General features: G+C 41.5%; 1 protein-coding gene across 1 annotated transcript in view; it reads left to right on the top strand.

Moving 5' to 3' along the window:
- Positions 1-12,045, top strand: part of SETD2 (SET domain containing 2, histone lysine methyltransferase) — a gene marked incomplete at its 3' end in the record, with an annotated part of 87,896 nt that overhangs the window by 37,320 nt on the left and 38,531 nt on the right. The window lies entirely within an intron of this gene.

Below are 12,045 nucleotides of genomic sequence, written 5' to 3'. Positions count from 1 at the left end.
AGTCTTGGCAGGAGTCATAGCAGCCAAACTAACATGCAGATGTCCCCTCTCTCTCATTTAGAAATGCATATCACAGGGATGACTTCTGTCATGGAATGCTCCTCACATGAAAGACGAATAGCCTTTGAGTAGCAAACCTGAGATTCTGTTTGTAATGAAAAAAAATTAATATCTAAATGATTGGAAATAAATTTGTTGAATTAATACAAAATTAAAAATAATTAGAAAACCAAGGTAACTTAGAAACTTCATCACAAGAAGTTTCTTAGAAAAAGTTTCTCTTTCTAAGAAAAGCTTAGGTTTTCTTTTTCTATAGAAAAACAACTTTATGGAGGTATTTGGTATTCAGTTCTATTATTGCTTCTGTAAATAGGTCTGCTTTTAAATGCCTGATTTTTTGGACAAAAGAAAGTAAAGAAAGTATAGAAAGGTCTGGAACCCTTAGGGCTGTGCATACATAGTAGCTTGTTAAAGAATCTAGTAAGATGTTTAGGGTTTGCTTTGCAGAAAACCCAGTCTAAGTCTTAGATAAACACAAGAATATATAGCAAGCTGAGCCTGTGAGAAGCGTGGTAACATTTCCATTGAAGTCTCTGGATCTGGAACCTGGGTCCAGGTCTAGAGGACCCTGTGGGAACAGTTTACTTCCTAGCTTCTGTTTTTCTGTTCCTCCTTTCTTCTGCCAGAGGTGAACCAATCACATTAACCAGCAATTCAGACTATTTGCAGCAAGATGAAACTACAAAGCTCACCCATTAGATCCTGTAATAGACCCAGTGGCACTAGCTTTACTCTGAACAAAACCAGTAGTTGGTTGGGTGTGCACTGTACTTCCTATTTGCTGTGTTGAGATCCTTTAAGTATGGTATGTTTTCAGCTTTTGTTTGCTGATTTGCTTTCCTACTCATGTTACTCATTCTCTTAAAATTCGGCATAAACTTAGCCTTTTATAAATATAGATGTATCTGACCTTTTATAAATAAGGAAGCATTCATAGTAAGTCTATTATGAAACAATGTGTAAACTTCAGGAATCAGGATTGCAATCAGTTGAAAGAGATGTTGGGATGGTCACTTGGTGAATTTGTACTTAAAACCTGCGCTAGCAGAGGACGCCTATAAAAAGCCCCCTGGTGTGTGGAGGTTGCAGGTGGAGCCTGCACATGGCTGTAGCTCAGTAGCACAGGCAGAGAGCAAGTGGACGTGCAGAGCCCTTACTGTCATGGGTGCCAGGTTGCCCTGTTCCTGTTCTGGGGTGGAACCCAGGAGCACACTGCTGTTCAGCCACATCCCAAGTTTTTTAATTGCTAAGATACAGTCATCATGAACTCTTCTTTTCTTAAAATATGTTAAAAGTAAATATTCTTAATTTTGTTTCTGTAACTGCAAAGGTATGAATTACTCTCTAGGATATATTTAGCTTTATTAGATGGAACTAGAGGAAGCTCATACTCTGGACACAGTTTTCAGTCCTACAAAAATATTTCTCTCCTTTATCCTCCCCATCCTGTCTGAACGATTAGAGCAGTTTTACAGTAGTACATAGGTTGCTGATCCTCTTGACATGAGGTTTAAATGTTACTTGCGTGGTGGCGCACGCTGGTAATCCCTGCACTTGGGAGGCTGAGACAGGAGGATTGTGCAGGTTCAAAGCCAGCCTCAGCTGGTTTAAGAGATCCTGTTTCCAAATAAAATATAAAATAAGTCTGGGAGTGTAGCCCAGAGATAGAAGGCCCCTGGGTTCCATCCCCAGTACCACCAAAAAAATAAAAAAATTGCTAAGCCGGGCGTGGTGGCGCACGCTTGTAATCCCCGCGCTTGGGAGGCTGAGACAGGAGGATCGATCGCACAGGTTCGAAGCCAGCCTCAGCTACTTAGTGAGGCTATCAGCAACTTAGTGAGACCCTGTTTCCAAATGAAATATCAAATATGTCGGTGGTGTAGCCCGGATGTAGAAGCACCTGGGCTCCATCCCCAGGACCAAAAAAAAAAAACCAAAATAAAACTGTGACAAGCTGGATGTGGTAGTACATGCTTATAATCCCAGTACTTGGGAGGCTGAGACAGCTACTTAGTAAGGTCCTCTGCAAATCAGTAAGACCCTGTTTCAAAGTAAAGAATTAAAAAAAAAATTGCTGGGCATGGTGGTGCACGCTTGTAATCCCCGCGCTTGGGAGGCAGAGACAGGAGGATGGTGCAGGTTCGAAGCCAGCCGCACTGGCTTAAGAGACCCTGTTTCCAAATAAAAAAGTAGCCCAGGGGCAGAAGGGTTTCCAGGAACCCCAATGCCACAAAATGAATAAATAAAAATAAATTAAAAAATGTTACTTACTTATACTTAATATATACCTTTCTTATCCTTCATATTTTGAATTTATCCTGGTTGTTAGGAGCCATTTAATAAAATTATTTCTTCCTCAAACTATAATTTGCTCTGGAATTGCATTACTGAGAAGTGTATTTACTTAACTGTGAACTGTGATGTTTTGTTACACATTGGTGCTGTGTTACACACTGGTTCTTAATTCCTCTATCATTCTAATTAACATTTACTATGGCTCTGATTTCTAAACTCATTATGGTTGTCCTTTTTTAAAAGATACTGTAGGTAGCATTTAAGCAGAAGCCTGAAATCAGGAACCCATAAATTTGAGCATGTTTTAGAGAAATGCATGGACCTGATTTGATTATTATATATCCATACTGTCCCGGCACTGAAAGAGTTAACTACTTCTGTCTGACTTCCACCTATGCCTTCAAGTAGACATTGGCTGAAAAAAATGTCTTAACTCTGCCAGAATTTATTGAGCATCTGTTGCCAAGCGCGGTGTTAGTTGCTGGCACTTGATTCTAAGATCATACTAAACAGCACTGATCTCTGACTGTGGTTCTGTTAGCCACTCCAAGTCTCCCTGACTTCTGGGGCCATTGTAACATGGCCGGCCACGTTCACTCGCCTTTCCACACTGGATGGAGTGAAGAACTGAACACGATTGTTTCAGATTCCTTCATCTAGGTTTTGCTGTGCAGGCAGACTAGGGCTCATCAGGAGATGAAAGAGGGCGGGAGGGAAGGGAATGAAGCCTCATGAATTACTCTTTGTCCTCCCAGATCTGATGGTGATCCCCTTGTAACTTGAACCATTTCCATCTAGCTTCTCAGGGCAGCAAGGAGCTTGTTAACATCACCAGCTGACCATGTGTCTCCTTTTCTCAACTCCATTTCCAACTTCGTGCTGAAGAAAAACAAGAACCTAGAGTGCATTCTGTGAAGAAACAGGAAGATGGTTGGGAAGTTGGATGATGCATGAAAAATATAATAGGTGAAAAGAGGACAGAGGTGGTTAACTCTGGCGCCGGCCTTATTTTGGTGTGTCCATTGCCGACAATGGATGTCGTTCCGGGAAAACCCCTACTTCTGGCAAGAAAGGATTAAGTGAGCTACTTTTTATATACCTATATACACAGGACCATTGCCTTGAGTTCCCAAGGCTTATACACTTTGACTCCTAAAATAGACCTCAACCAGAAACACCACCTAGCACATTGTTGCTTATAAGCATGTATTCATTTTCATATACCACTTTCCTGGGCTACATTTTCAGTGAGGTATGTACATACATTTCTCTTTGCAAAAGGAATTGTTGTACATTATGCTGAAAATATAGCCTAAATTTTATAATACAAAGGAGCTGATTTCATGTGATGACTAATTATAACTTAACTGGAAAGTCTTCATCCATTTGGATCATGTGAAGAGGTAAGGTTCCCTGAACTTGGCAATTTCGATTGCTGTTCAACACCAAGAGGCTATGGTGGCCAGTGGTTCCATGGCATCGCTTAGGAACACTGAGGCCACAGGGTGTGTAACTCTCCTCATAGTGGTGTCTGCATGATTCCATTTGCAGCTGGTGTCGAGGATTTGGCGATAGCATTCCTGTGCTTTTCAGTTGAGCTCTTCCTTATGACTACTCTTCTTATTCTTCATCTTTATTCAGACATTATCTTTAATTTTAAAACATAGGTTGCGTGTGATGGCACACACCTGTAATTCCAGTTTTGGGGAAGTTGAGACAGGAGGATTACAGGTTTGAGGCCAGTCTCCGAAATTTATAAGAACCTCGGCAATTGAGTGATACCCTGTTTCGAAAGTAAAGAAGGGCCAGGGCCGTAGCTCAGAGGTAGAACACCCCCGGGTTCTATCCCCAGTACCAAAAATAAATAAATAAATAGAAAACAAAATAAAGTATTTGCCTAGGAAACTAAGCATGAGCCAGGTGAGGTGGCACATGCCTATAATCTCAGCACTCAGGAGATTGAGGCGAGGATTGCAGGGTGAAAAAGCCAGCCTCAACAACTTAGTAAGAACCCGTTTCAAAATAAAAAATTTGAAAAGAGTGGGACTGGTGGGTTAGGATGCCCCTGGGTTCAGTCCTCAGGACCACACAAAAAACTAAGCATAAACTCTAGGGAAAGTTGAAATAAAACAATTATCAAAACTGAAAACTTTTGAGTCGCTGCTTAGAATTTCACTGTTGCTAATACTGTATATAAAATCTACTGTGTAACATTTAAAAATGAAGTTATAACTCCCAGATTCCTGTGATAAATTTTAAAGTCTTTGCTGCACTTGGTGGTGCATGCTTGTAATCCCAGTATTTGGGAGACTAAGATGGGAAAATCACAGGTTGGAGGCCAGTTTCAGCAATGTAGAGAAACTCTCAGCAATTCAGCAACTTTTTAAAAATGAAAAATAAGCCAGTTGTGGTGAGGTATGCTTGTAATCCCAGTACTTGGGAGGCCGAGACAGGAAGATCACAGGTTCTTGGCCAACCTCAGCTACTTAGTGAGGCCCTCCGCAACTCAGACCCTGTTTCCAAATAAAGAATAAAAAATAGGGCTGGGGGCCGGGCGTGGTGGCGCACGCTTGTAATCCCCGCGCTTGGGAGGCAGAGACAGGAGGATCGTGCAGGTTTGAAGCCAGCCTCGCTGGCGTAAGAGACCCTGTTTCAAAAATATAAAATAGATCTGGGAGTGTAGCCCGGAGGTAGAAGGGCTTCCAGGAAACCCAGTACCACCCAAAAAAAAAAAAGGATAGGGCTGGGGGTGTAGCTCTGAGGCGGAATGCTCAGAATGCCCCAGGGTTAAATTCCTAGTACCACATGGACACATGCTTGTAATCCCCTTGCTTGAGAGGCGGAGACAGGCGCTGGTTTGAAGCCAGCTGGCTTAAGACACCCTGTTTCCAAATAAAAATATAGGTCTGGGAGTGTAGCCTGGAGGTAGAAGGGTTTCCAGGAACCCCAGTACCACCCCCCCCAAAAAAAATCGTAGTACCACAAAAAATAAAAAGCGCTGAGTTTGTAGTTCAGAGGTAGAAAGCACCTGGGTTCAATCCTCATTACCAGTAATAATTTTAGGTTCTTGGTACAGTAAGAGATTATTCTATATTTGTGAGGATCAAAATTGCTTATTTTGGTTTTTTGTTTTCTTTTAAATTATGCTAGGTGTCATGGCATATTCTTGCAATCCCAGTTACTCTGGAGGATCATGAGTTCAAGATCAGCCTGGGTAACTTAGTGAGACCCTGTTGCAAAAGAAAAAATAACAAGAGATGGCAATCCCTGGTACCACAGAATTAAATAAACACCCTCAGAGAGAGCTGTTTCAAATACTACTGCCTTAAAAAGCTTTTCTAAGTCTGGTGTGGTAGCACACGCCTTTAATCCCAATACTTGAGAGGTTGAGACAGGAAGATAAAGGTTTGAGGCCAGAATCAGTCATTTAAGGAGATTCTATTTTAAAAAAGGACAGGGGGTATAACTTGGAGGTAGAACACCCCTGGGTTCAGTTCCCAATACCCTTCCCCAAAAAAACGTTTATGAATATCTCATTTGGTAAAAGGCAAAAATGGTAAAAAAACTCATATGTAGTTTATTTTGTCATCACATTAAAATACTTCCATCATGAGATAGGCAGGTTTGTGAATGAGACTCTGTTTCTGAGTAGAAAATAAAATAGAGCTAAGAATGCCCTGGGTTCCATCCCCAGCATTACCAAAAAAAACCTTTCATTAAACTAGGGGTTGTCAAGTGTGGTAGAACACACCCATAATCCCAGTACTGATTTGTAATCCCGAGGACAGCTTCAGCAATGCAGTGAGACCTTTAGCAACCTAGCAAGACCCTGTTTCAAAATATATAAGACTGGGGCCGCATGATGGCACACGCTTGTAATCCCCGTGCTTGGGAGGTGGAGACAGGAGGATCGTCCAGGTTCAAAGCCAGCCTTGCTGGCTTAAGAGATCCTGTTTCCAAAAAAAATTAAAAATATAGGTCTGGAAGCCGGGCGTGGTGGCGCACGCTTGTAATCCCCGTGCTTGGGAGGCTGAAACAGGAGGATCTCACAGGTTCAAAGCCAGCCTCAGCTACTTAGGCTCTCAGCAACTTAGCAAGACCCTGTTTCCAAATAAAATATAAAATAGGTCTGGGAGTATAGCTCAGAAGTAGAAGACCCCTGGGTTCCATCTCCAGTACCACCAAAAACAAAAACAAAAATAGGGCTAGGAGTGTAGCTCAGAGGTAGAATGCCCCTGGATTCAATCCCCAGTACAAAAAAAAATTCCAGGCTGGAAGGGACCTTTAAGGATTTTTGTTCTTCCATCAGGATTATGATAAAGTCAATTGGAAATTTAAGAGGCTTCTTTTCTTTTTTGGTACTGGGGGTTGCCCAAGGACATTCTACCACTAAGTTATACCCCCAGTCCTTTTTTTTTTAATATTTGAGACTTGCTATATGTAGTCGTGCACACTTATACTACTTTGAAGGTAAGACAGGAGGATTGATGATTCAAGGGCAACTTAGTGAGACACTCACCAATTTAGCAAGACCCTGTTTCAAACTAAAAAATAAGCTGTGCTTAGTGGCACATACCTGTAATCTTAGTACTTGGGAGGTTGAGGCAGGAGGATCACAAATTGGAGGCTAGCATCAGCAGCTTACTGTGACTCTATTTCAAAATAACAAAATAGAAGCCTGGTGTGGTGCAGGTTTATAATCCTAGAAGCTAAAACAGGATTGCAGGTTTGAGGAGAGCCTCGGCAATTTGGGTAAGGTCCTTGCAACTTAATAAGACACTGTTTCAAAGTAAAATAATAAAATAGGGCTGGAGTTGTAGTTAGGTGATAGAATATCCCTGGGTTCCATCCTCAGTAACGTACACACACACACACACACACACACACACGCACACACACACGCACGCGCGCGCGCTCACATACACAACCCAAAAGGAGCAACAACAAAAATAAAATATAAAAGGGCTAGGAGTGTGACTCAGAAGTTGAATATCCCTGGGTTCAATACCCAGTACTAAAAAATAATAGTAAAAATAAATAGACCGGGAATCTAACTCAAAGGTAGGATGTCCCTGGGTTTAACCTCTAGTACCAAAAACAAGGTATCTCTATCTCTCTATCTAAAATTTGAATGCATGTTTTTATTTATGGTACTGGGATTACAGGTTTATGTCACCACACCAAGCTTCAAAACTTAATTTTAGTATAAATTTAGGCTCAAAAACTCCAAGAATAAATTCTCTACATATTTTACATATAATCCACATTTCAGTGACGTGAGAGACAATTTGATGCCGATCCTTTGTTCAAGTTCCCAATGTTAATATTTTGCCAAGTTTTTTTTATTATTTTCTGAAATTGTTTTAACAAGTTAGAGATATATATCATTGCCCAGAGGTATTTTGCATTTCCTAAAAGCAAAGAACTTCTCTTAAGTGACGTTAACCAAAATTAGCAAATTATAGTGATACTATACTATTATTTAATCTAGACTCCGTAGACATTTTATGTTATTCATGTAACATCCATTTTAGCAAAAGAGTAGTTTTTTTTTTTTTTTAGGAATCTTATCTGAATGCAGTCTTAATTGATTTATATCTCTCCACATAATTTAATATGGAATTTTTTTTTTTTTTTTTTTTTTTTTTTTTTTTTTTTGGTGGTACTGGAGGTGGAACCCAGAGGCTTTCTACCTCCCGGCTATACTCCCAGACCCATTTTATATTTTATTTGGAAACACGGTCTCACTTAAGTTGCTGAGAGCCTCACTAAGTAGCTGAGGCTGGCTTCGAACCTGCGTAGTCTCCTGTCTCAGCCTCCCAAGCCGCGGGGATTACAAGTGTGCGCCACCACGCCCGGCGTATTATGGAATAATTTCTCAATATCCCTTATTCTTTTGTAAACTTAACCTTTTTTAGTAGTTTTGAATTTTGTAGAAATTCTTTATTCTGAGTTTATCTGAAGTTGTTTTGTTGAGTTCAGAACATTACAGCAGTGTTTTTAACAAGATAGTGATCTGTCCTACTCCCAATATTGTCCACCTTGTCACTCAAGGTGTTGTCTGCCAGACCTTTCCAGTGTCTCCCTTTATAATGAAAGAGCATCACGCACAAGCAGTTTTGGAAATACGTAAATGCTCCTTTTTATCAGGTTTATCCAGTAGACTCACATTCTGTGATGAGCTGTACAGGGATGACTGCTGCCAGCCGCCTGCTGGCCCGGCGCGCTTTCTCCGTGCTTGTTGGCTGGTGCTCTGTAGGGTCAGCAGGAGATTGACTTGCCTCCCCACTTCCTTCTTCACTCGTTGAGTTAGGGTCGACTCATGCAGCCTTGTCTTACCCAGTGGATTAGGGTCTATTTATTCCATTCTTTGGTGCTAAAGCTGCCCTTATTTGGCCAGTAGAAACCTCATTGTGAGTTGGCTATGGGTAATTTGACATGTCTTCATTATTTTTAAACTTTTGGCACAGCATGCTGTTTTGGGTTCATCTTGTACTTGCCCTAGAGTCAGCCATTTCTCTAACAGGTTCTGATCCTTGGTGGTGAGAAGTTGTTTTGAAACCACTAGCAGGTTCTAGATGAATTCTTGGCTGCTGGGCATGTTTCTTCCAGGACCTGTGAGCAGATTCTGTGGACACATGTATGTCTCTGTTTACACGCAACGTACCTGGCCACTCCATGGGCCTTGTTTTTGCTGTTAACATGAGTTCACACCCTCTAAGGAACCTTTTGTGCCTACTTAAGGCTTTATCCTTTGGCCATCCCTTCAAAAGTTGTATTTTAGCTGGGTATGTTGGTGCACACCTGTAATTTCAGTACTTCGGAGGTTGAGACAGGAGGATCATAGGTTCAAAGCCAGCCTCAACAACTTAGGGAAACCCTGTTTACAAATTAAAAAAAAAAAAAATAAGGCTGGACATGTAGCTCAGGGGTAGAATGCCTCTGGGTTCAAACCCCTTTCCCCAGCAAAGTTATATTTCTTGGAGCGCCTGAGATTCCTTTTGTCCTAGTGGCAGGTAGATTGATCACACCATCTTTCTCTGCCTCTTGTAGCTCTTGTAGCCCTGTCATTTCTTGCTTAAACTTTTGCGGCAGCCTCCCATTGTCCCTTTCCCCATTCACTATTCATTTTCGTACTATTCATTGTGCTAGAGCTTTACCTTTTAACATCACAGGTGTGATTAATAGGAGTCCTAGTAGTGTCGCAGAGACTCTCATTCCCGAAGCCATTAGCGGATAGTGTGGGAGCTACTCTGGATCTGTTTAACCTTCTTGCCTGAAAGTTTCTTACATACTCAGTGTATGTATTAACTTCTTTGTCCTTGGAGATACTATTCTCTTTGCTTGGAATAGCTTCTTTAAAAAAAAAAAGAAGAATTCCTTTACTGAGATATACAGTTGCAGCTCATTCTTTGTGATGCTTTGTTCTTTTCTGCATCTGTACAAGTAATCTTCACATAATACGAAACTTATTTTCTTAGATACTTGTTTCCTCTTCCTAAACCATGAGACCTTCAAGGGCAAGGACTGTTTCTTAGTCTTTGTTGTAAGAGTTACTTTTATGGTATGTTTCTAATAATGGTTTTAATAATGTTACCTATTAATGATAGGGAGCGACTGCTCTGTATCCTCTACCATCTGTGTTAAGTTCAGCAGACAGTAGTCTTGGAAATACAATTCTGTTCCTGTTGGTATGTTTTTTACTTTTTTCTTTCTTTCTTTTTTTTTTTTTTTTTGTGGTACTGGGGATTGAACCCAAGGACCTTCTTCAACCTTCAAACTATACCACAAGCCCTATTTTTTACTTCTTATTTTAAAACAGGGTCTTATTACGTTGCAGAGGGCCTCACTAAGTGGCTGAGACTGGTGGTGAACTTGTACTACCACACCCAGCTTGTTTTTTACATTTACTTATTTTTTTGTGGTGCTGGAGATTGAACCTAGGGGCATTCTGCCCCCAAGCTATACTTCCAACCTTTTTTTTTTTTTTTTTTTTTTTTTTTTTTTTTTTTTAGTGGTACTGGGGGTGGAACCCAGAGGCTTTCTGCCTCCAAGCTATATTCCCAGACCTATTTTTATATTTTATTTGGAAACAGGGTCTCATTAATTTGCTGAGAGCCTCACTCAGTAGCGGAGGCTGGATTCAAACCCGTGCGATCCTCCTGTCTCCTCCTCCCAAGCTCTGGGATTCCAAGCGTGCGCCACCACGCCTGGCTTACTTCCAACCCTTTTTATTTTTCATTTTTTAAGCATGGTCTTGCCAAATTGTTGAGCATCTCACTGAGCTGCTGAGGCTGGTCTTGAGCCTCCTATTTTCCTTTCTCAGCCTGCAAAATACTGAGATTACAGCCATGAGCCACCATGTCCGTGTGTGTGTGTGTGTGTGTGTGTGTGTGTGTGTGTGTGTGTGTGTGTGTTTATTACTGAGGATGGAACCTAGGTGCCTTCTACCTCTGGACTACACCTCCAGACTTTTTTTTTTTTTTTAAGGTGGTGGTACTGGGGTTCCTAGAAACCCTTCTACCTATGGGCTACACTCCCAGACCTGTTTTTTTATACTTTTTATTTGGAGACAGGGTCTCTTAAGCCAGCAAGGCTGGCTTTGTACCTGCGCGATCCTCCTGTCTCTGCCTCCCAAGTGTGGGGATTACAAGTGTGCGCCACCACGCCCGGCTCAGACCTTTTTTTTTTTAACGGTACTGGGGATGGAACCAAGGGTCATTGTACTTCCAAGCTACACCCCTAGCCCTATTTTGTTTTTAGTCTTTTTATTTTTTGAAACAGGGTCTCACTGAGTTACAGAGGGCCTCACTAAGTAGCTGAGGCTGTCTGCGAACCGTGATCCTCCGGTCTCAGCTTCCCAAATGCTGGGATTACAAGTGTGTGCTACCACACCTGGCTCCTCCAGACCTATTTTATATTTTATTTGGAAACAGGGAGCTTATGAGTTGCTGAGAGTCTCACAAGTTGGTGAGAGACTAGCTTTGAACCTGCGATCCTGTCCCAGCCTTCCAAGTACTAGGATTACAAGTGTGCACTACCACACCTGGCTTTTCCATAATCTTCTTTTAATGCACATCTAATTTAAAAATTGTAATAAGTCAGCTGGACGCTGCCGTGTAACTTGGAGGTAGAATATTCCTAGCTTCAAGCCCTAGTACTCCCTTCATTGTACTAAGTCTGAGTTCATTCTGTAATCATAGGAACCATTATTAGTGTTTTGTTGAAGTACCTTTTCATTAATGTTGCAGCAATTTTCAACCTGTGATTCATGATTGAATATCAAGAGATTACTTATCTTTTCTGGGTCTGGAGTTCATACATACTAGCATACAGGAATGTGTATTTGTGAAATGAGAAAGAAATGAACTATTAGTCAAGAGTGGTGGTGCATGCTTGTAATCCCTGTACTTGGGAGGCCTAGATAGGAGAATCAAAGGTTCATGGCCAGCCTCAGCTACTTAGTGAGGCCCTGTTTCAAAATGAAGATTAAAAAATAGGGCTGGGGCTGGGCGTGGTGGCGCATGCTTGTAATCCCAGCACTTCGGAGTCAGAGACAGGAGGATCGCGCTGTTTGAAGCCAGCCTCGCTGGCCTAAGAGACCCTGTTTCCAAATAAAAAGTATAAAAATTAGGTCTGGGAGTGTAGCCCAGAGGTAGAAGGGTTTCCAGGAACCCCAGTACCACAAAA

The sequence above is a fragment of the Muscardinus avellanarius genome, assembly GCF_963383645.1.
Source record: "Muscardinus avellanarius genome assembly, chromosome: 18".
NCBI lineage: Eukaryota > Metazoa > Chordata > Mammalia > Rodentia > Gliridae > Muscardinus > Muscardinus avellanarius.
This window is presented reverse-complemented; position numbering and strand designations above follow the sequence as displayed.